This window comes from Pan troglodytes, chromosome 4, assembly GCF_028858775.2.
Source record: "Pan troglodytes isolate AG18354 chromosome 4, NHGRI_mPanTro3-v2.0_pri, whole genome shotgun sequence".
NCBI classification, from domain to species: domain Eukaryota; kingdom Metazoa; phylum Chordata; class Mammalia; order Primates; family Hominidae; genus Pan; species Pan troglodytes.
The window spans coordinates 10,355,724-10,380,940 of record NC_072402.2 but is presented as its reverse complement, the minus strand read 5'-3'; positions in this window follow the sequence as shown (position 1 = coordinate 10,380,940).

The window sequence follows — 25,217 nt, the reverse complement described above, 5'->3', positions numbered from 1 at the left end:
TGTCATCTACAGGAAGGGTGAGGGAGCTGGGATGTTGATCCACCTACTCTCAGCCTAAGCAGCATTAATCCTGGACACTTCTGGTCCACTTCACAAGAGAGCAGATGGGGCTTGTGGTTGGACACTGAGCCAGTGTTCACAGAAATGGTAAGTGCAGAGGGAATAAGGCTGGGACGCTGTCCTGCTAGACCATAGCTGCAGTGCTAGCTTTCTGTGGTCCCACAGCCAGGAAAGCTAAAAGGCTGAGAAGATTGAAATCTCAAGAATAAATTCTGACTTTGCCATGGGAAGTGAGGAAGAAAAAGAGGGATGTTAGGCAGGGGTTTGGGTTTCAGTAAAACCTGTGTAAAACACTGGGAGGAGCAGTGGAATCTATGACTTTCCATACAAAGCTGTGCGTTAAGTGAAACCCTAAAATAAGCTGAAACTAGTAAAAATGCAAACAACAGCACGAGATACTCTATGAGTAACAGCAAGTGTAAGAAAACCAGGAAGCTGCATGCCCACTGATTGGAATAGATGGAGCTTTTTCAAGGGGTAGCAGAGAAAGCTGGATGTACAGGTCCTATCTGTCTTCTCTGTCACCCACTGGAGAAGGTGGAAGCAAGTTAGAGGGAAAGATGATTGTTATAGGTTTCTATCTCCATATGCAGCATGATGGCAGGAATATTGCTGTTACATGAGGTAACTTTGCAGGTTCTTAAATAAAACTTTGCATTCTTTAAAAAGTTACATTCCTAAGTAAACATGAACACTATTCAGATGAGTCGAGGGATATAAGTATATAATTTACTATTATGAATAGCAGTTTTCTGTTATCTTAACATCGCAGCTGTAGCTTCCACTGTGGTTGGGGGTGTGGCCTGTGGAGTAAGGTGGCCTGGCTTTAAGTCCAGGTTGTCTTAGTTTCTCATCTATAAACCTGAGATTAAAATGAAGGCACCATCTAGGATTACTGTAGGTATTGTAGGGGGTTTTGTTTGATACACAGCATAGCAAATACATGGTAGGCAAATTATCAATTTTATTTTACAAAGAATTGTGAGCTTTTTGCCTTTTGTAAATATTAATCTTATTTTATCTTGTCTGTGTGTGATATATTCTGTCACTCATTGGCAATAAAAAACTCGTAAAATTTTTTCAGTTGTTACTTAAAGTAGATTCTCAAACAAGCATTATTTTGGCTCAGATGTAGGTTAGTAAATCAAGATGTTAGAATTTGGCTCTGTGTCCTCACCCAAATCTCACGTTGAATTGTAATCCCCAGTGTTGGAGGGGCCTGGTGGGAGGTGATTGAATCACAGGGACAGACTTCCCCCTTCCAGTTCTCATGATAGTGAGTGAATTCTCAGGAGATCTGGTCGTTTAAAAGTGTGTGGCACTTCCCCCTTGCTCTCTCTCTCCTGTCACCACGTGAAGACGCACCTGCTTCCCCTTTGCCTACTGCCATGATTGTAAGTTTCCAGAGGCCTCCCTAGCCATGCTTCCTGTATAGCCTACAGAATTGTGAATCAATTAAACCTCTTTTCTTCATAAATTACTCAGTCTCAGGTAGTTCTTCATAGCAGTATGAGAACAAACTAATACAGTTACATTTCTAAATAAAAATGAACACTATTCAGGTGAGTCAAGGGGAATATAAATATGTAATTTATTATTTTGGGTAAGCAATTTTCTGTTGTCTTATCACAGCTGTAGTTTTCACCGTGGTGGGGGGTGTGGCCTGTGGAATAAGGTGGCCTGGCTTTAAGTCCAGATTGTCTTAGTTTCTCATCTATAAACCTGAGATTAAAATGTAGGCACCATCTAGGATTACTGTAGGGATTGTAGGGGGTTTGTATGCTAAACAGATAGCATAGCATAGTAAATACATAGTAGGCAAATTATGAAAGTTAATTTTATTTGGCAAAGCATTGTAAGCTTTTTGTCTTTTGTAAAGATTAATCTTATCTCTGGTCTATTTTCTCACACATTGGCAATAAAAAACTCTTGTACAGTTTCTTTTAGTCAGTACTAGGTAGATTCTCAAACAAACATCATTTTGGCTCAGATGTGGGTTAATAAATCAAGATACTAGAGTCCGTTCATTTCAGCAAGGTTTTATTCCCCAAAAAAGGGAGAGGGAGCTGTATTGATAGGACAAAAATGTTTAAAGGTAGTGAGTTGTGTTAGTCAGTTTGGGCTGCTATAATAAAATACCTTAGGTTGGGTAATTTATTAGCAACAGACATCTATTTCTCACAGTTCTGGAGGCTGTGAAGTCTGATATCAAGGTGCCAGCAGATGCCATGTCTAGTGAAGGGCCTCTGCTTCTTGCATCTCCTGCAGATTATTCTCATGGTGTCCTCACATAGCAGAAGGGGCAAACAGGCTCTCTCACATGTCTTTTACAAAGGCACTAATCCTATTCATGAAGGTTCTGACCTCATGACTTAATCACCTCCCCAAAGGCCTCACCTCCTACTAGTATCCCACTAAAGATTAGGTTCCAACATCCAAATTTGCAGGGAGAAGGGGACACCAACATTTGGATGATAGCACAAGTGGTAGACAAAGCTTGGAAATAGTTATATTGGGAAATGACTTTCTTAATGTTTACGCTTCATAATATGCTCTTCTCAGAAAAAAAAAAGCAATGCAATTTTTAGAATTTGTTTTTTTCTTTTCGGAGGTGATGATAAGCTGCTTAAAAATTAGGTGAAAACCTGAGCCCAATTGCTACTTGTGATATGAAGCAAGCTGGCTGTGTTTTGCTTTCCCAGTGCCATTTTCTCACGCATAACAAATTGCTGCATCCTCTGTGTGAGATTTATTAGGAGGTCGGTTTTCCACATGAGCTTCAAGCTTCCATTTCTGAGCAGTGAGGTAACAGTTGTCTAAGGCCAGAATGTGAGCTGCTTGGAAGCCAAATGCTAATGTTTTGGGTTTCTTTTCCCCAGTGATACCTCTTGTCATGTTTGACTATTCTTTTAAAATTTTCCCAGATCTCCACTGGTTTCAGACCCGTTAACCATTTTGACTCTTGAATCTTTTCTATTGCCTAGCAGCAGTCACTTTGCCTGAGTAATTCCACAAACTGAAGTGACACCAGGGCTCAACAAAGTTTTCCTGTAAAGGGCCAGATAGTAAATACGTTATGCTTTGCGGGCTGTTTGGGCTCTGTCCTAACTGCTCACCTCTGTGGCTGTTACACAAAGGCAGCCATAGACAATGCACAAATGAATTGGCATGGCTGTGTTCCAATAAAACTTTATTCACAAAAACAGGGGGAAGGCAAAATTTGGCCCATGGACCATAGTTTGCTGACCTCTGAGTTATATTATTGGTAAAGCCTAGTGGTTTCCACGGAACAATCATTTAAAGTTGTGATTGTTATTTTTATGTGTCAATGTATCCAAGGTGTAGTACCCAGTTATTTAATCAAACACAAATCTAGGTGTTGCTGTGAAGGGCATCTTGCAGATGTGTTTAACATCTATAATCAGGTGACTGTAAGTAAAGGAGATTATCATTAATAATATGTGTGGGCCTCATTTAATCAGTTGAAAGCTTTAAGAGAAAAAAATACAAGGTTTCCCTGGGAAGAAAATAATTCTTCCTCAAGATTGCAATATCCGCTCCTGTCTGAGTTTCCAGCCTGTGGGCTGCCCTGCAAATAGCAACTTGCTACCCTCTATGATCGTGTGAGCTACTTCCTTAAAATAAATCTCTTTATATACATATCCCATTGGTTCTCTTTCTCTGCAGAACCCTGACCGATATGGAAGCTTTTTTGCCTTATGAATATATCTCACCCTGAAGGCCCAGTCTCCTTTATTGTACTATTTATCTCTACATATTTGCTTGTTTGTTTATTCATCCATCAACCCATGCATTCTTCAATAGTCTTCTCCACCTCAGTAAATGAGCCACCATCCACCCTGCTATGGAAGCCAGAATTCCTAAGGACACCCTGGCCTCCTGTCTATGCCTCTGGGACAGATCTCCTTCCATCTTCCCCATGTCCATGGCTCTGCCCTATCCAAGGCACCCTCTGTGCAATCCTTTCTCCATAAAGCCCACCTGGAGAGCCTTATATGTAAACCAGGTTGGTTATTCTTCTGCCTTAGTCCCCTCAATGACTCCCCCATTCACTCAGAATAACATCCAAACTCTTCCTCTTCTGCTGGTCGCTGCACATCTTTCCAGTTGTATTATCAACCACTATTTCCTTCAATGCTCTGCTCCAAGAACTCGGGCCTTCTGGACACTTTACTAAAGGCTGCCCTCGTCCTTGCTTCAGGGCCTCGGCTCTTGCTGCTTCCAGTGTTGGGAATATTCCTCCCTGGTTTGGGCAAATCTCGTCCTTTCCCACCAATCAGATCTCTATTTTCATGTCACTTGCTTCAGGAGGTCTTTGCTGATGACTCCATGTATCCTGCCATTATTCTCTATCATAGCAGTCCTTACTTTTAAACATTGTAAACATCGTAATCTCTATTGTGTTCGTATCTTTCTCTTGCAATAAAATAAAAACACCATGAAGGCAAGGCCTTGCCTGCCTGGTTCATTGTTCAAACTCCAGAGCTTAGCACAGCGTTAACCATAACTAGCAAATGAATAAGAAAGTGCTGGCTACATGTCAACAACTAAACTAAGTACCATGGTTACCATGATTTGTAAAAGCAGACATGTCCTGCCCACCAGAAGCTTCTGGTCTAGTAGGAAGGACAGCCAGTTATCAAAAAGTGATACCACCACAGGTAAAATGGGAGTATAACATGGGAACTGTGGCCTTTCCAGGGATCCAGGAATACTCTCCAGAAGAATGGGAAGTTGGCTGTATTTGAAAGATGAGTAGCAATTTATTAAGTAAGGAGTGCTGAAGGAATATTTCAGAAAGAGGAAACTGCAGGTGTGCAAATGCCTGGTGGCAGAAGGGAGAGTAGAATGTTGGAGGCACGGGCGGATGGCCACCTAGGAGAAGCTCAGAGAGGGGAATCCGGTGTGATGGTGAGGAAGCCGCTGGGTGGGGGCAGACTCCAGGGGGCCTCATGGGCCACATCAGGATGTCAGTCCCTACCACGAGGGCAACGGAAGACACGAGGAGGAGGCACCGAAGGGGGTGCTGCGGCTGAGTTTGTGTTCCCTGGAGTCTGGATGCAGCTTGGGGACGGATGCGGGTGGGAGGGAGGCAGGAGTGGAGGCAGAGCAATCAGTGAGGAGGTTCAGGTGATGGATGACGTTGCTTTGAGTGGAGTGTGGTGGGGAAGGAGGGGAGTTGTCAGGCTAAGAGATAAAGGAGATGAATGTCAGCAGGGCTTGGGCGTGGACTGGCTGCGAGCAGGTCAGGGAGGGGAGGTGGGTGCTGGTGTGCTCAGCTGGTGGAGGGCATACCTGTCGGTGCACACTCATGGGGGACAGCGGATTTCAGTCCACCTATGTGCTATGTATTAGTCTGTTTTCACAGTGCTGATAAAGGCATACCTGAAACTGGGTGATTTATAAAGAAAAAGAAGTTTAATAGACTCAAAGTTCCACGTGGCTGGAGAGGCCTCACAATGGCATCCCTTAAATGGCAGCAGACAAGACAGAAGGAGAGCCAAGAGAAAAGGGAAATGCCTTATAAAACTATCAGATCTAATGGGACTTATTCACTACCATGACGACAGTATGGGGGAACTGCCCCATGATTCAATTACCTCCCACCGGGTCCCTCCCACAACACGTGGTAATTATGGGAGCTACAGTATAAATGAGATTTGGGTGGGGACACAGCCAAACCATATCATGCCACTCTTCATGCCCTGGTGTCTCAGTGGGGTGGTGCACCTGCCCTAGCTATCTGTACTCTTGGCGATTCGGAAGCAGAGACCCCCTAAGTGTCTTTGAGTCCTCAAAAGCCACACATCCTACTGCTGAGCAGCCTCCCTGTGCCTGGATGCTCTGGGACATGCAATGCCCCAGGCCCCCACTGGATGGTACCTGCACGGGTGTGGCACCTGCACGGGTGTGGCCCCTGCACAGGTGTGGCAGCTGCCTTTATTTGCTGCTTTGGAGCTACACCTCAAGCACATTTGGTATCAAGCCTTCTATCTATTTCCAAAAGGTTGTCTTGTGAAGATGAGGCTTTTGGGTCCATTTTTTTTTTTACTCAAAGCCAAGATACTGTAGAAATCTCTTCCCTGGACCTACTTGCCAGTTCACTGTGAGGTCTAAGGAGATGTCAATGGTGGAGAAACTGCACCTTGCAAGAAAGAGCCTAAGGTGGAATTTTTCTCTTGCTTCTGTCTGATCCTCCTTTTCATGTTCTCAGTAACGTGGAATCCATCTGCATCAAAATCATCTTTATATCTTTCATAAAATTAATACCCAAAGATGCATGCAGAAGAATGCAATCACCACTATATCCTATGATTTTATGTTGGTGTGTTGTACAGCGTATTTAAAAAATAAAAATGAGCTGGCATTCATATATTTATAAACTCTCAATTTCCTTTCCCAGGACTTCCCTTTTGTGAATTCTTGCCCCCTTTATCTACCATCCACCAGTCTAACGTTGGGCACAGTCATGTTACACACAGTTATAGGAAAATATCTGTGGATATCACTCTGAAAAGTGAGAAAAAACAGGAAGAAAGCTTAATGCTCAATAAACTGTAACTCAAAACATGATATGCTTTCTACTTTTCAGTGGATGGGTCACTGAGCCGGCCCACATATTGGCAGATACACTTGTTGTTTCTGTCAATTAAGTCGTTGAGGATGTAAGTAAAGGTTGACTTTAAAACAACATTTAAAGAAATGTTTGTGCCTTATTTAAGTGCTGCCTCCGGTTTTACGTGTGCCTGCTTTAAACTAATTGTCTCCATTCAAACAAACCTGCACATTGTGCACATGTACCCTAAAACTTAAAGTATATTAAAAAAAAAGGGGGTCTTTTGGATTCTGGAAGCTTCTCCACAGCTTGCCAAACACAATTCTGGGCAGGGAGGGCAGTGGTAGCATGTCACTAAGGCGTGTGTCCAAGAATAAATAGGGACCTTAGGTTGGAGGCAGTGTGTCAAATATGGTCATAAGGCAGAAACTAAAAACAGCCACGAGCAGCAGTGCTACTGACTAATGGGGGAGGCAAGAGCCAGCCTTGTGGAGAGGCCAGACCAACTTGCCCACCAGCCTGACCCCAGGACAGACCCTCATTCGTGACTGTCCCATGATGTCAGGGACCATCGTCCTCCCCCATAGAGGCTGCCCCTAGGAGGTGAGAGATGAGGTCCTTCTTTATAGACCCTCCTTTTGCAGTCCCCAAAAACTGCCCCCCTGCTAAGCACACACACACATTGTGGCCAGCCTGGGCTGTGGGTTGGTCAGACTGGGGTCCACCCCAGCTAGACCTCTGAGTATGAGTTTTTATAAAATGGGATTAAAGGCGAGGGTGAGAGGGCAAGACAGAGGTGGAAGCACATCTGTGGCACAGCTGGATGCTGGTTTTTCTTCCTGCCTGCTCTTTCTTTCTGAGCCAGAAGATAGCTCAGGCTTTGTCTCCTCGGCAGACACTGACCAACTCCCTGCCTGCATCAGGGAAGCCTCTTCAGTCCTGAACAAGAGAGCCTATCCTAACTGCCCTGGGCCTCAGTTTTCCCTGCTGAGATAGAGATGCCATGGAATCTTCTTTCTCTGGGTCCCAAGGAGCCACTGGTTTCCTCCAAGAATGGACTGTGTTGGGTCTTGCAAACCCCATGTTCCCAGATCTGCCACTAAGGGCTGGCAAGAGCTCTACTTGCAGACGTGCCGCTTGCCCTTGGGTTTCGCTCTCCATTTCTTCAGCTCATCTGGGAAATGGGCTTCTCTATCCCTTATTCCCCTACTTCCTAGCAGCTCTCATCCCCCATGAACTATTTACATCCACATGAAATAGGCCACCCTAGTAGGGCAAGCCTTCTATACCTTTGGGTAAATTCATTTTTTGCAAACTTGACTTCTACCAGACTTCCTAAATGAGTCCTGACCCTTTCTCCTACCTTGAATATTTGAAAACACAAGTTACGTGGTGGCGGTCTGCCAACAGTGACTGTGTAAAAGACTATTTTGTCTAAAAGCACTTGGATTTCAGGTCATGAAAACACTGTGTAAATGCAATGTCATATTGGAACTTTGTTCTCTTATTTTTAAAAATGTCTGTTATGAAACCAGTGAAAACTGTGCTAATATCAGATATATTGCATCTTCATTTGTGTATTGCAGGCAATATAGTTGTTATTTGTGGATAATGTAGATAAGTTTAATCTACATTATCTCTGTTGTGCAAGATTTTTTTTTCTATAACTCAACTTTGAGGCCCCATTCTATTGGGGTGGTAGAAATGTAGTCTAACAATTTGGGTTTTGCCAACCTTTCTAGGGTTCTATTTAATCTAGGGGGAGGAGCTTGATCTATCCAGGGGCTTGATCTATCTAGCACTTAGTTGTCCTTTCAGAGTCCAGACTCTCCTGTTGCATCTCTGTTCTTTGCTTTCCAGGCTTCATGTTTCTCCATTGTTCCCCATTTCTGTTTGGCTCATCTGTAGATCTGGCGACTGCTCTGCATTCATACCCAAGATGCGTTCTACCCCTTCCTACTCATGCTCACTGGGCTTGGGCAACCCCATGAGGCTAAGTGCTTGGACGCTTGGAGTGTTTAGCTAGTCCTGCACCTCACTGGGGCCCTGGGAGCTCTGCAAGGCTGCCTTGGGCCCTCAAACAAGAAGCCGACCACACAGACACTTCTACTCTGGCTCTTGCAGCTTTGTTACCATCTACCTGGGGCCAGGTCTCTGCTGCTCTCAAGGCTCCCGCTGTCCTGCACTCCTCGTCAGCACCCCTGAAGCTTGGTGTGGGTTGGACACCAGTGCCACCCTTTGCTCAGAGGCCGCCTATATCTTAGCTGCTATTATTTTCAATCTGATTTCTCTTCTCTCTCCAGTCTGGGGAATCTCGTTCTTTCCTGGGTGGTAGGAGTTGACAGTCTTTTACTTGGGATCTAGACTTGCGAATCTCCAAAGCATTCTCACGGCTTTCGGCTGTAAGATTACCTGCCTGAGTTGATGAAGTCTACTCTTCCGGTTTCTCAAATAGAGAAGGATAAAATGTCCCAGCAAATATGGAAACATCATGTCAGTTAACTCCGAAAAGTGTTATCTGAGACTAATTATTTTTATTTTCCATTAATTCTGTTTATTCAGTGATCATTTTTAAATGTCTGCTTCCTGGTGGAAATGTACTAAGATCTGAGGAACAAAGATGACTATCACATAATACCTCATCTCTTTGAGGCACATAATACCTCATCTCTTTGAGGCCTAACAATTCAAGGATGGAATGAGGAAGAAATAAACTGTCTACAATATGAAAGGCTTGATCAAGTGTAAATGCAGGTGAGATCACACGCCATCCAAGCATGTGTTTTGTGGGTATGTTTGTGGCTCAGGAACTGCTGTGACTGGAATTTCAAATGACTACTTCTACTACTAATATGAAATGATGGGGTCATATTTCTCAAAGAGGTTGAGCAATACCATGTACAGATTCCATTTTAAACATTGATGATGGGCCCCTCTGTCACTCACGGTTTACATGAAAACTCCATCCGTAGGTAAACCAGTGTGAAAACAAGTCTTCTATGGAGAATGCATGGTGCTAATTAGCACTTTCTTATCAAAAGGAAAATGGCTTGGTGAAGCTTTCCTGTTCAGCTTCTCTGTTGAGAAGTCCCAGTTTTAAATTTGGGAAATCCATGAGCCATCATCCTCAGTTGGTGCTAGTGTGTCTGGAATTGGTGGGTTCTTGGTCTCACTGACTTCAAGAATGAAGCCGTGGACCCTCGCGGTAACTATTACAGCTCTTAAGGTGGCGCGTCTGGAGTTTGTTCCTTCTGATGTTTGGATGTGTTCGGATTTTCTTCCTTCTGGTGGGTTCGTGGTTTCGCTGGCTCAGGAGTGAAGCTGCGGACCTTCACAGTGAGTGTTACAGCTCATAAAGGCAGTGTGGACCCAAAGAGTGAGCAGCAGCAAGATTTATTGCAAAGAGCGAAAGAACAAAGCTTCCACAGTGTGGAAGAGGATCCGAGCGGGTTGCCACTGCTGGCTCGGACAACCTGCTTTTATTCTTTTATCTGGCCCCACCCCCATCCTGCTGATTGGTAGAGCCCAGTGGTCTGTTTTGACAGGGCGCTGATTGGTGCATTTACAATCCCTGAGCTAGACACAAAGGTTCTCCACCTCCCCACCAGATTAGCTAGATACAGAGTGTCAACACAAAGGTTCTCCAAGTCCCCACCAGAGTAGCTAGATACAGAGTGTCGATTGGTGCATTGACAAACCCTGAGGTAGACACAGAGTGCTGATTGGTGTGTTCACAAACCTTGAGCTAGACACAGAGTGCCAATTGGTATATTTACAATCCCTGAGCTAGACATAAAGGTTCTCCAAGGCCCCATCAGAGTAGTTAGATACAGAGTGTCAATTGGTGCATTCACAAACCCTGAGCTAGACACAGGGTGCTGATTGGTGTGTTTACAAACCTTGAGCTAGACACAGAGTGCCAATTGGTGTATTTACAATCCCTGAGCTAGACATAAAGGTTCTCCAAGGCCCCACCAGAGTAGTTAGATACAGAGTGTCGATTGGTGCATTCACAAACCCTGAGCTAGACACAGGGTGCTGATTGGTGTGTTTACAAACCTTGAGCTAGATACAGAGTGCCGATTGGTGTATTTACAATCCCTGAGCTAGACATAAAGGTTCTCCAAGGCCCCACCAGAATAGCTACAGTGTTGATTGGTGCATTCACAAACCCTGAGCTAGACACAGGGTGCTGATTGGTGTATTTATAATCCCTTAACTAGACATAAAGGTTCTCCACCTCCCCACCAGACGCAGGAGCCCAGCTGGCTTCACCCAGTGGATCCTGCACTGGAGCTGCAGGTGGAGCTGCCTGCCAGTCCCGCGCCGTGTGCCTGCACTCCTCAGCCCTTGGGTGGTCGATGGGGCTGGGCGCCGTGGAGCAGGGGGCGGTGCTCATTGGGGAGGCTCGGGCCGCACAGAAGCCCACGGGGGTGGGCGGGGGAAGGGCGGTGCACAGGCATGGCAGGCTGCAGGTCCCGAGCCCTGCCACGTGGGGAGGCAGCTAAGGCCCAGCAAGAAATCGAGTGCAGCGCCGGTAGGCCAGCACTGCTGGGGGACCCAGTACACCCTTCACAGCTGCTGGCCCGGGTGCTAAGCCCCTCATTGCCCAGGGCCAGCAGGGCCAGCAGGGCCAGCTGGTTGCTGCAAGTGCGGGGCCTGCCAAGCCCATGCCCACCCGGAACTCCAGCTGGCCCTCAAGCTCCGTGCGCAGCCCCCGTTCCCGCTCGCGCCTCTCCCTCCACACCTCCCTGCAAGTTGAGGAAGCCGGCTCCGGCCTTGGCCAGCCCAGAAGGGGGCTCCCACAGTGCCGCAGCGGGCTGAAAGGCTCAAGTGCCGCCAAAGTGGGAGCCCAAGCAGAGGAGGCGCCCAGAGCGAGCAAGGGCTCGCTGTCACCATTGCCAGCACGCGGTCACCTCTCACTAGGATGCCATCACCTAGTTCACCCCCTTCTCTCAGGAGTCCCCCTCATCACCTGTACACTACGGATTTTAGGCAGCTGGGTGACTCAGGTGGCCCATGTGGCTAATGGTTACCAAATCACAGAAGCACAGCACCAATGTGTTTCAAATGGGCTGCCCCACAAAATGCCTCCAGTATTTCCAGGGCTTCATGCACACACTTGCACAGTTCTATAATGCTGAATTGACTGATTTAGTCATTGCTTCTGGAAGAATTACATTGCAACCAGGATTTTCTCCTAAATTGTAAAGTCATTTGAGAGAAGTGCCTCCATACCCACTTTCTGACTCTGCTCCCAGTGTCCAGCCAAGTGGCTACACGTGAATATGCCCTGAAGCCACACACCAGAGAAGACTTGCTCAAAGCTCTCCCAAGGAAAACTCATGTTTGTTGAAGAAATGAAGTCATTCCTGTGCTGCACCTGGCTCTGTGACATCAGAGATTTGTCAGTTATTACCGTAATCTGCACAGGAATAGGATACAATGTGTCTCAGTGGTTTCCTGGAAAATGCTTTATCTTATTGGTAGATTTTCTTAAGGACAACATAAAGACTACATTTGCAGTCCATACATGGTGGGATAGGATATAAAATGGATTTTTGTCTTGGAAATAACAATTGGGAGAAAAGTTTATTTTAGCATGTTAAGTATGCTATTTATGTTCTATTTCATTGCAAAAGAACAGGGAAAATGACCTTAAAGGATATAATAATTCAACATAGTAAAAAAAAAAAAAAAAGAAATATCTAAGAGAGGCATTTTTAAAGGGCCAAATAAAGATTAAAGGGTCTGAAGTTAAAATAGAGCCAGAAAAAAAGGTTGCCTTGCTGGCCATACAGCCTTGTATGTGGTGGAAGGTGGGCCACAAATATGGTTCTTGGCCTAATGTGGCCGATGGGAAGATGCAAATGAAATCAGCCACAGTTGCATTTCAATAAGGTGTGCACTGGTCAGTTTCTCAGGAATTGAAGACTGTTCTTCCTGACACTGAAACATGAGCTGTTCCTTAAGTCTTCACGAAGAAGCCCTTTTGCAAAGTGATCAATGCAATTCTCAACTACATCCCCACATCCCAACAGGAGAAAGACTGAGATGTGCTCCATCTTCCACAGGTCATAGGTCACAGGGTCATGCCAAAGGAATAACGAGGAAGAACAAAGAGCCCTCTGCCTTATTTCGGTGACATTAGGACCAATGTCCGAGCGCTACTCCTTTCTCCCTGGATCCAGTGCAAAGCTCCTCCCAGGACTAAGAGAGCAAAGAGCAGCTGGGAGCTTTGTGCCCGGCAGCACAACTGGTCATCATGCCAGCCAGGTGCATTCACCCCTGACGAGGTTCACTAGCATCACCAGGTGCACCAGAAAGCTGAGAGCCTGCGAGGGCATGGCCAGTGGGGCCAGCTGAGTTGCCAATGGTGGCTCATCCCTGCACCCAAGTGCCCTGGCACACCCCTGCCTCTCCTTGGCAGTGAGGGTGGGCATCTCCCCTCTTCCTGGCACTGCACACCTGGGAGTGATCCTAATGGAAGGAGCCCTGGGAAGGGGGAGTGTTTGTCAGATATTGTCCATGACTGGCCAGTCATGGGGAACAGGTGTGGCAGGAGTTGAGGAGTTGAGAGGAGTTGGCCTCATCTCTTCAAATTTATTGTCTTCTCTTTATAAAAATGTGCTGTTGGGCCCATGCAACACAATGTGAAGACAGGTAATAAGCTTTTGCCCTGCAGTCCACAATTATCAGTGCACTCTCCCCTCGGGAAAAGACTAGAAGCCCACGATAATGAAGTGGTAGAATCTAGGCACCTTAGCTATAGACCTTGGCTGCATTTTGACAGAGAACAGGCCCAGTCTTCATGGCAACAATAAAGAACCACCAAAACTCTTCCCGAGATTTAAGAAATTGAAAAATGTCAATCCATCTGCAAGCTGGATTAGCAAGCTGGGAACCCCGGGAACAGCAGATGGTGGCAAGCTCCCAAATGCCAATATGACCCTAGACTGAAATATTTCTGTGCTCGCTCTCCATCTCCATCCTGCTTTCACTCTATCCATCTGCTTCAGAGGCAGGTTGCCCACTCAAGAATTAGGCACAATCTTTGAGGCAGGTTGTTTGTCATGCAGCAGAGGCTTCTTAGTGGTAAGCTCCTCTGTCTGGCCATTTCACAGCCTAAATGACCACTTCCATGTAAGCAGTAAGGGCAAAGCAGAGCCGATGGCAGCCGTCTAGGGCTTCATCTGGAGTGATGGTGCCGGGCATATTCCAAGCCCAATTATTCAGCCTTGGCAACAGTATGGGTTGTGAATATGCTTGCTCAAGTGCTTTGAACATTCTAAATACCAGGAGGTATTTTTCTGTAGTAAGCTGAGATGGCTGCGTGAGGGATCAGTAATGCAGAAAATAGCTCAGGCAATGGAAAGGAGGAAGATAACATAGGTACTGAATACAAGTAAAAAGAATATGGAGATCTAAACTTTTGCTTTGCAAGTTTGAGACTGACCCACAATGCTGAAGCTTAGCATTTCACTTTCTAAGAATAATACTCCACAACAACCCCTGCTCCAAAGGACATGGAAAGAGAACATTTTGTCTCCAAAGAGATCCATTGGGTTTCTCCAGAAACCAGCAAATTTAACCTTTCCATTTTACGTAGATTAAATCTAAACTTCCAGATAGTGTTAGTACAATGTAGATTTATCAGTTATCTATTGGTATGTAAAAAATTACCTTAACTTAGTAGCTTAAAATGACAGCATTTATTATGTCACTGTGTCTATGGGTCAGGAATCTAGGCACAGTTAAGTTGGGTGCAGAGGCTCTGAGTCTTTCATGAGGTTGCAGTCAGAGACATGGTGGCCTCAAGGGTCCCCTGGGGAGGAGTCCTCTTGGCAGCAGTTCCTCCTGGGCTGTTGGATTGAGGGCCTCAGGTCCTTACCAGCTGTTGGCCAGAGACCATCATCATCATCAGTTCCTTTACCCTTAGGTTTACAAAATGGCAGCTTGCTCCATCAGAGTGAGCAAGTAAGAAGAGAGAGAGAGAGATTAATAAGGAAGAGTCTTTTAAAACATCTTCTCAGAAGTAGCAAGTTAAGTTACTGGTCTGGCCACCTATAAGGAGGTAGAGTTTCTTGGGAACTATGTTAGAAGCTGCCTGGAACAGAAGTTAGTCAATATTTGACTGTTGACTATTACTATTACTTATTAGGTTTTATTTTGGATAAGTTGAAGGTAGTATAGTAGAAAAAAATAGATATTTTTGGAAAATACATGAAATTTTATTGAAATATTGAGCCTATTTCATAAATAATACTCAAATAATATCATATTTGCTTTTCCTTTAATTTCCTATTTTCCAATTACCCAAAGTAAGAGAAATCCTCTAAGCAGTTAAACTGTCAATTAATTTGCAATATTCAATATCACTTGCAGTTGTCAACTAAAAATGTCCAAAAATATATTTGTCACAATCCAGTAACACATTTGTAGGAGGTGAGCTAGGAAGAGAAAAAAGTCCAGCAATGCTGCAAATGATGATGATGATGACAACGCCTTTAAAAGGTTCTATTCATTCAGCACCTACTGTGGATTAGTCAGGACACCAGGGACTTTCACACAGGCTTTTGTTTCACTCTTATATAATGCTGTGACTTAGGATTGGCCATACTTCCCAGATGAAGAGTTGACCCTTGGGAGAGTTAAGATCAAAGCTGGCTAGCAGCACCGGGGAACACCCACCTGACTCCAGATCCTGTAGCTTGAAGTGTCATGCTCCATGTTTCTGGTTTCAGAATGTACTTTCATATACCACTTTCTTCTGGACCATTTTAAAGGGATCAAATGCATGTAAAAATGTAAGCAGCCTTCATGTCACACATAGTAACTTCGCAAGAACCCTCAAAGATAGACTATGGAGAGCCCCTTTGCCCTTTGCTGGCATGTGCTTTGCTCCTAGCCTGTCAGAGAATGTTTGCCAAAAAAAAGGCTTGATCAGCTATCTATATAGGTAAGCAGGTTGCACATGGGCAAGGGAAACCTCGCGTCTCGCAGTTCTTAGCTACTGCCCTGCAGCAGGCAGGGTGGGCGCTGCAGCAGCCCTAGTGGAACAGCACATCATGTTCTAGATTTTCCAGCATTGCAGCAGCTGCTGCATCTGTCTAATGGAATGTGACAAGAGAAATGGGCACAGCAGCCCTCCAAGTGCAGCATGGCACTCCTGGGGCTCCCTGGAAAATGCTAGGGTGGAAAGAAAATCTGGAAACCTTCGAGATGCAGAGGTTTTAAAATTCCTCACTGAGTGAATCTTCAAGGTAGACTGCTTCTCTCTGCTCCTTCCCTCTCATCTGTCCTTGTTGATGCCCCACCTTGAGGAACTCTGCTCTCTGTAGCTCATCCTTTCCTGCCAGTGCAGGTTGAAACAGTTTCCAAGTCAGTTCCTACATTCCTACTGCAGACAGGTGCAGTTCCCCACCCTTTCCTGCAGTCACTCTCTTTCTCGTCAGACTCTTAATCCTTCCAGCCTGAGATGGAGCAGACTTCGCTTCCCCTTGGCGTTAGGCTTGACTGTGTGATTTTCTTTGGCCTAAGGAATGTGGGTTGAAATGACAGTGGGTCAGTCCTGGCCTTAGGCCTTCAGGGGTACATTCCACATTTCCGTATGCTCTCTTGCTTCCTGCCATTGCCATGAGAAGACGTCCCAACTTGCCCACCATTCCACAGAGGGTGAGAAACTCACTGAGCAGATGTGAGCCCACCCTGCGGCTTAAAGCCATGCCCAGGAAAGCCCAGCCCAGACTAGCCAAACTCTACAACCCGCAGATCCACGAGAGTAAGTGCTTTTTGTTGAATGCTACAGAGATTTTTGTGGTTGTTTGGCATACAGCAAGAGCTAAATAATATACTAATCAATTTTTAATAATCAACTATTTAACTGCCTCTCCAGTTTGGGGTATTTGGAGCCATAAAAATGGAAGAATATTCTTAGGGAAATGTTGAGTAAGATGAGATCTAAATAAGGAATCTTAGGAAACTCACATTTAAAAGGTGAGCAGAGGAAGAAAAAGAAAGAAAGGAAAACCAAAGAGGAGTGGTCATGAAGGCAAGAAAAGAAAATAGCATAGAGGGGTAGTTTTTTTGTTTTTTTGTTTTGTTTTGTTTTGAGACAGAGTCTTCGCTCTGTCGCCCAGGCTGGAGTGCAGTGGCGCGATCTCGGCTCACTGCAAGCTCCGCCTCCCAGGTTCACGCCATTCTCCTGCCTCAGCCTCCTGAGTAGCTGGGACTACAGGCGCCCGCCACCACGCCCGGCTAATTTTTTTTTGTATTTTTAGTAGAGACGGTGTTTCACCGTGGTCTCGATTTCCTGACCTCGTGATCCGCCCGCCTCGGCCTCCCAAAGTGCTGGGATTACAGGCGTGAGCCACCGCGCCCGGCCAGAAGTGTAGCTTTTTAAGCAGCAGCAGGAAGCCACAAGAGTCCAATGCTGCCACTGACCCAAGCAAGATGAATAATTAAAAAAGTCCTGTTGGATGTCCCATTTAGGGAAGCAATGGGGCCTTTTGCCAGAATAGTTTTCGGTGGAAGAGTGGAGACCCAGGCTTGGTAACAGTGAATTGCAGGGTAGACAAAAGCGAGGAAGTGGGGAGAGTGAAGAGTGAAACAAGTATTGCTTCTAGGTTTTTTATTAAAACTAATTTTACATCTCCGAAGGTTGCAAAACCAAAAATAGTACAAAGAACATCCTTACAGCCTTTACCCAGAATCACTTATTTTTAACCCATTTGATTTATCATTTATGTTCTCTCAATCTCGCTTTCTCTGTGTACACACACACACATACACAATTTTTTTGGAATCATTTGCAGATAAGTTATGTGTATCATGGTCCTTCCTACTAAATACTTCAGTGTGTATTTCCTAAAAGTAGAAAAATATCTTTTATTAATATAACCACATACACTAATGATGTTACAGTATTGATTTACACACACATTGATGCAATAGCTTTAACTAATCCACTGCCCATATTCTAATTTTGTCAGTTAACATAATAATTAATATCCTTTGTAACACTTTCTCTCCAGTACAGGGTTCAGTTCAGAATTGGGCATGGCATTTAGTTGTCATGACTCTTTAGCCTACTTTAATCTAGAACAATTCCATAATTTTTCTTTGCCTTTTAAGACATTGATTTTTTTTTTTAATACAGTAGCCCCTTAACTTTTTAAACAGAATGCTCCCTATTTTATGCTTGACTGAAGCTTCCTTGTGATTGGGTTGAAGTGTGTTATCGGCCAGCCCGCTGCATAGAAGATACTGTGTCCTCTGTCATCCCTTCTGGAAGCACATACTATGTCCTTCACATGGGTGGTGTAATTTTGACCACCTGGTCAAAAATGTTGCCTCCTTTTCTACTAACTGACTGATTTGTTTTGTTTTGTTTTGTTTTGCTTTGTTTTGTTTTGTTTTGTAGAGATGAGGGTGTCTGTGTTGCTCAGGCTGGTCTTAAACTCCTGGCCTCAAGCAGTCTTCCTGTCTTTGCCTCCCAAAGTGTTGGGATTACAGGTGTGAGCCACTGCACCCAGCCTCTTGGTGCACTTTTATTATAAACAAAATTGAGCATCTTTTCATATGGTTCTAGGCCATGTATCTATTTCTTTTAATGAATAGTTTTTCATGTGTTTGCCCATTTTTCTGTAGGACTTTTGGTTTTTGATCCTTGATTTTGCAAAGTGCCTTGTACATTAGTGACATTAATTCTTCTATTTGCAATGTATGTTGCAAATTTTTCTTCCATTTTGTCATTTAAAAATTTACTTATGGTGTCTGGGCGCAGTGGCTCATGCCTGTAATCCCAACACTTTGGGAGGCCAAGGTGGGCAGATCACAAGGTCAGGAGATCAAGACGATCCTGGCCAACATGGTGAAACACCGTCTCTACTAAAAATGCCAAAAAAAAAAAAAAAATTGCTGGGCATGGTGGCGTGTGCCTGTGGTCCCAGCTACTCAGGAAGCTTAGGCAGGAGAATTGCTTGAAGCCGGGAGGAGGAGGTTGCAGTGAGCCGAGATCACGCCACTGCACTCCAGCGTGGCAACAGAGCGATACTCCATCTAAAATAAAAAATAAAATAAAAAGAAATTTACTAATGGTGTAGTTATTCCATACAACTTTTTAAAAAATTTTAATTGATGCAAATAAACATATTAGTATTTTATTGCATTTAAATTTGAAGTCAGACCTAGCCTTTTACTATATACATAGGTTATAGAAGAATTTATTTTTTTCTAGTATATGTGCTTTTATTTTTACATTTACATTTCTGATTCATTCAGAGTTCATTCTTATGTAGGGTTTGACGGATGGATCTACTTTTATGTTTTTCCAAATGGAAATTCTTTTTTTTCATCTTTTCCTTGACATTTTATTGTTTCTTTGATGTCAGTCTATTCATGTGCCAGTGCCACTCTGTTTTAATTGTGGGAAGTCTATATTATGTTTTAACATCTGGTAGGGGTATTATCCCCTTCTCACCCCCTCCAAGTTATTCCTTTTTGATGTGTTCCTAGATATTCTTGTGTGTTGTTTTCTAATGTGTCTGTCTCCATTAAAAAGCTCCTTAGAATTTTTGTTGGTCTTGCACTACATTTATAAATTAGGGAGAACTGACATCTTGATAACACCGAGGCCTCCAAATCAAGAGCAAGGGGTCTCTCCACTTATTCTAGTTTACTGTTGTGTTTCCGCAGGCTCCTTATTTCCCCTTCTTAAGTCCTTCTTTCCCGTCTCTGTCTCATCTCCAAGGAACATCAGATCTTTTCTTTAGATCTGATTATCCCCCACAAGTAGTATGTTCTGAGACCACCCCTTCTGGCCCCACCCACTCTCCGGTGCCTTCCTATGCATCTCCAAGTCTTGACTGGTATTGGGTTGTTTTGCATTGTCTATTTCATTTCCTCTTTCTAGGGTGAGTTTGTGCTTCCTCGCGGCCCTCTCCTCCCTCTGTTTATTTTCTTAGCTCTTTTCTGCTTCCCTCTCTGCTCTCTGCATCCACAGGCTCTTAGCAGCTATGAGTAGGTGGTGAGAGCTCTGTCGGAATTTGTTACTTTCAGGCAATTTGAAGGTTGCAGTGTTCTCTGTTGTCTGGTCATGCTGAAGGCATAAGTCCTGTGTGGTTTTATCTGTCTTCCTTATCGATTGTATGGCTGGTTTGGTAGGCAGGCTGAGATTCAGAATTAGCCCATCCTTGTCTTCTAAACCCTGAGGACCATATTTTAACAAGCTTGACTTCTAGGTAAATCCAGAGCTGGATTTCAAGTCAAAAGTTGTCATCTTTTCCCCTTCAGAGAAAGACTTATGCATGATCATAGATTACAGTACAAAGAGAAGGTACAAATTCAGCTTATGAGGAATTCTGTACCCCTAGAGAAAAGGGCTTGTTTGGAGAAATTTTGAGAGCAGAAATGGGGGAACTCATTAGTCTAGGTTTGGGTGATTATGAGAAAAAGAGGTTTGGAAGTAACTGTAAGCATATATATATTATATTTGTATTGTCTACAGACTTGGTAGAATCTGGATTGGCTGAAATTGATTGTTGTCTCTGGGTTTTGTCCCACTATATTGTTGTAGGACTTTCTCCTTAGTTAGCTAAAAACAGGGTCCTTGTCACACAACCATGAAAAATTAGGCTCAGAGACACTTTGAAGGGTGAGAAAAGCAGGGTTTATTGGGTAAAAAGGGAAAAAAGTGAAACAGGGGCTCTCAGCAAAACCAGAGTCCTGCTAGCTGGTTTCCTGCCTCACAGATTGAATCCCAGTTTCCCCACCCCAGAACAGGAGAGGCCAGGCTCCTCCCTGCTACAAAATGGCACAAACTTCCCTAGGCCCCTCCCCAGCGCACATTCCTCCCAGTGACCAGGCTGGTTGAAGCTTCTCCAGGGACCTCTTTACACTTGCCTGTCTCAATACTATAATAATTTGGGTACCTAAGTCACATTGTATTGAAGCCAATGTGATAGCCACAAACAGATGGAGCAGAGGAGCTAGAGAGTCCTCTCTCCACCTTCCACGCCTTGGTAATTGGCAATAAAAGAGTATGTGTCACTCCATTTGGAGGCTCCGAAATAACATAATCGTGTGTAGCTGGTTTTTTGTGGCCTCTGAAGGCTGAAGTATATAAACAGGAAATGGCTTTACTTTTCTCCCACTTATATTTCAATCTTGCTGTGTTGGCTTTCCCTTCCCTGCTCACTGAAGGCATCTCAGGGAGATTCGTTCATAGCCTTCTTGATGCTCTGACTCAGTTTGTAAGAGGAGATTCACTGTCAGGTATTAACAATCTAGGTAGAGGGAAAGCTTCAGTCTCCCATCCAGTTCAAAGCTCTTCTGTTCCCTGGCTTGGGGCCTCCTTCCTTCTCCTCACCTCTCCAGGGCAGGGGTTGGGGGAAAATAGACTGGAGGAAAGAGGACAAGTCTCCTGTATATGAGGCTGTTGAAACCCACCTGTCCTGTCCCCTATGCATGTGGCTGGTCCCCAAAGCTGGGACTCCCTTGGGAGCACCTTTGTGGTTGCCTAGTGGCCCCACAGAAGCCTCTGCAAATAAATCAATAATCTGTATGGAGGGCCTTTTGCAGTTCTCCTCTGTTTTTGGTTCCAATGGCCTCATACCCACAGCCTCCTGGTGCTGGGAGCCCTCAGTCCAGCAGGCTGCCCAATTGGGTGGGAGGTTCAACCACCTGCTGTAGCATCCCCAAGTGCATCCTCAGTCCCTGGCTTTTATGGTGCACTGCTCCTGCCAGCATCTCATCTTCAGAATTATTCAGAATAGGAGAGGCAGCAGTCTCTGCTTCCATATGCCCCAAATTCCTAGACACACACACACGTTTAGTTGTTTCAGGAGCTCCCTTTACACTTTGTTCAGTCTGCAGTGCACTGGCTGTGCTGGGGAGCAAGGTGCCAATCTCTCCCTCTTGAAGTGTGTGTAGTTTCTTTTGACATATCTTCCTGGAGTCCCCTTTCCTTAGCTTGAAAGAGTGGATGAGCACCCTAGTTCCCTTTCTCATGATGGAGGGAGAATCCACATCAATTCCCCATTGGCTGACAAATTGGCACATTCTGTTTAATGAGTTTATTTACATATGGGTAGGTGTGTATATAGATACTGTATGTACATATGCACACATAATATAGGTGTATATACATGCAAGTTGCATGTTGCACACATATTGCATGTATCATGCTAGACGCAGAGTTCGGTTTCTAGATTGGCTCTTCGATCTTTCAGAAGTGCTGGGAAATGTGTTCAGCACTTTCCTTTGGAACATGAAAGGCTTTTCTTCCATTCTCAGTTTAAAGCTTCAGCCAGAATCCCGAACCAGCAGGAATAGTGTCAGCCATATTCTATTACAAACACTTTCTTTTGTTTTTTATCATCTCTTATGTGCCAATCCCTATTCCAGATAGTTTAATTTATTGTTTCTGATTTTCATATTGATCCTCCAAAGAGAATTTTATGGACCTCCTTTATAGAGCAGAGTGCTGCAGGTCAGAGAGGCAAAACATCTTGCCCAAGATCACACATCTGGTGAGGCCGGCCCTGGATATGGTGTAGCACTGGCTGATGACAAAGCCTGCGTTCTGTGCTTCATCACAGCCTCAGATGGTTAGATAACAACATCAGATGCATCTGTTAAACTAAAACAGACTTGGTTCTCCCTAAAGTACTGATTACAAAGTTCAGCTGGGACATTGTGTTTGTTATCATGAACACTGATGTGGATAACACTATATTCCCTGGAAATGATGGAGATATTATCTACGTCCCATTTACAGATGCAATACCAAGTAAAGACTGCAAATGACTGTGCCACAGGGAGGAAAAGCAGTCAACCTGTCTTTAGGGACCTGTTCAAATTTCTGGTGTCTCAGTGGATGTTGATTTCTGACATAAAGCCATTTGTGCACATGAGGAAGATATTGTAGGAGGCATTTGGTGAGTGCTGCAGGCAAGGCTTTCTGCTAGGTGAGAAAATGTGTTCCAGTGTGTAGGACTGTCATCCAATGGCGAAACTAGCCACTGCCATTACTTTTATATAATGACATGAAGATATTACTCTATTGGCATTACATAAAATAATTTTAAATAAACAAGATGCTTATAATAGAGGTACAAAAGGAATTCTCCTTGCTGAGTTTTTTAATTGTTCTACTTTCTTTGTAGCTGTGAGCCAGTGTTTGGTCTTTAGCTGAAACAGACATTTAGCCATAAACCACCAACCAGAAGGATCGTAAGTGATCAATTTCTCCTGTTATTTTAACTCCCTTGTCTCTCCTAACTGCACCACGTGCATTTTTTCCTCACTGACCTTCCAACACATTCCCAGCTTTCATGAGCTTTGTACTTCAGTTATTAAACTACAAAAGAAATGGAGCCAAAAGACTGAAATATATTTCTCAGAAATACAGCTGTGCTAGCAACAGGCACCGCATGTGAAGTATGTCTCTTATCCCACTTCTCCTCATCACATTTCAGCAAATAAATCCGACTCTCTGTGGAACAATTTTGGTGTTAGCACAAAGTAATTCAAAGCAGTGGGGGGTGGGAGGCGCATAATTATGACCAGCAGAAGACGCATTTGCAAAAGCTGTGCCTGAAATGATTTAGTTAGGAAAAAGCTTTGCCAGAAGCCCAGAAAATCCTTCTGTTTCCCCCTAAATTACAAAGCATTTATTCTATTCTATGGTGATTTACATGGTAATTCTGTAAAACTACTTTTGTCTAAGATTATTATGTTTGTCCTCCTCAGTAATAACACGTTGGGATTCATCCGTTTATTTATTCATTCATTTGACAGAATAAGACACAGTTCCTCTTCTGGTGGGCCACATAAAGGAAGTTGTCATGTTCCAACTTAATGTGTGGGTTGAGAGGGATCTGCACAAACGAGCGTCATCGGGGAGAAAAATATATCCCAGTCTGCGTGGTCACGGGGAGCTTCCTGGGCAAGGTGACAGTTGGACTGAGTTAAAGGAGAATGCATTGCTGGGGGGATGGGAGGGCAAGTGTCCTGGTGGAAGGGGGTGGCATGACCAGGGCCAAGTGCGTGACCAAGGACATGGAGGATAGAAACTGGTGGTGTGAGGAAGGTGGGAGGGTGGGTATATTAGTTAGGGTTCTCCAAAGATACAGAAAGATCTGTCTTTCCCACTTGTTCTGTATCTTTGTTCCATATCTTTGGAGAACCCTAACTAATATACCCACCCTCCCACATTCCTTTCATACATACACACACCCATCTGTATGTGTGTAATAAATGGAGGAAGGAGAGAGAGAGACAGCGCACGTGCTAGACACATTTATTTACTTTAAAGAGTTGACTCACATGACGTGCGTGCTGAACAAAATCTGTTGGACAAGCCAGCAGGCTGGAAATTCAGGTATGAGTTGGTGTTGTAGTCTGGAGTCTGAATTCCACATGGCAGGCCAGGCAGGCTAGAAACTCAGGCAGGCTTTCTGTATTGCAGTTTTAAGCCTGAATTCCTTCGTCTATAGAAGCCTCAATCTCCGCTCTTAAGACTGTCAACTGATTAGATGAGTCCCACCTACAAGATGGAAGATAATCTGCTTTAGTAAATTCCACCAATTTAAATGTTAATCACATCTAAAAATTACCTTCACAGCAACATCTAGACTGGTGTTTGACCAAACTACTGGGCACCGTACCCCAGCCAAGTCAGCATATAACGTTAACCATCACAGTGGGAGACATGTCAAAAATTGGTAAGACAGCAAGAATTGGTGGTCTGGGCTGGATTCCAGAGAACCTGGACTGTGCTTATGAAGCACCACTGCCCTGTAGACCTGGGATAATAAACACTGATGCCTAAAGGGACCAGGCAGGTAAGATAAATGAGTGAACTGAGACCTGCTTATAGTTCTTAGACACTTTGTTTACATGTTAAAAGATGAAAACATTCTCTAACAAAGAAAGATATTCCCCTAGTTTCTATTCCTTCCCTCCCTGCCTCCCTCCCTCCCTCCCTTCCTTCCTTCTCTCTTTCTCTCTTTTGTTGTGGTAAAAAAAAAAAAACGTTGAACATAAGGCTGGGCGCAGTGGCTCATGCCTGTAATCCCAGCACTTCAGGAGGCCGAGGTGGGTGCATCGCCTGAGGTCAGGAGTTCGAGACCAGCCTGGCCAACATGACAAAACCCCAACTCTACTAAAAATACAAAAAATTAGCCAGGTGTGGTAGCAGGTGCCTGTAATCCCAGCTACTCAGGAGGCTGAGGTGGGAGAATCTCTAAAACCTGGGAGGTAGAGGTTGCAGCGAGATTGCACCACTGCACTCCAGCCTGGGCCACAGAGTGAGACTCCATTTCAGAAAATAAATAAATAAATAAATACAACATGAAGTCTGTTCTCTTATCAAATTCTTAAGTATACAATATAGTATTGTAAACTATAAGCGCACTGTTGTGCAGCAGATCTCTGGAACTTTTTCTCTTGCATGACTGAAACTCTAGACCTATCAAACACCTCCCCGTTTCCACCTCCCACCAGCCCCTGGCATCTACCATTCTACTCTGTGCTTCTGTGAGTTTGACTACTTTAGATACCTCGTATAACTGAAATC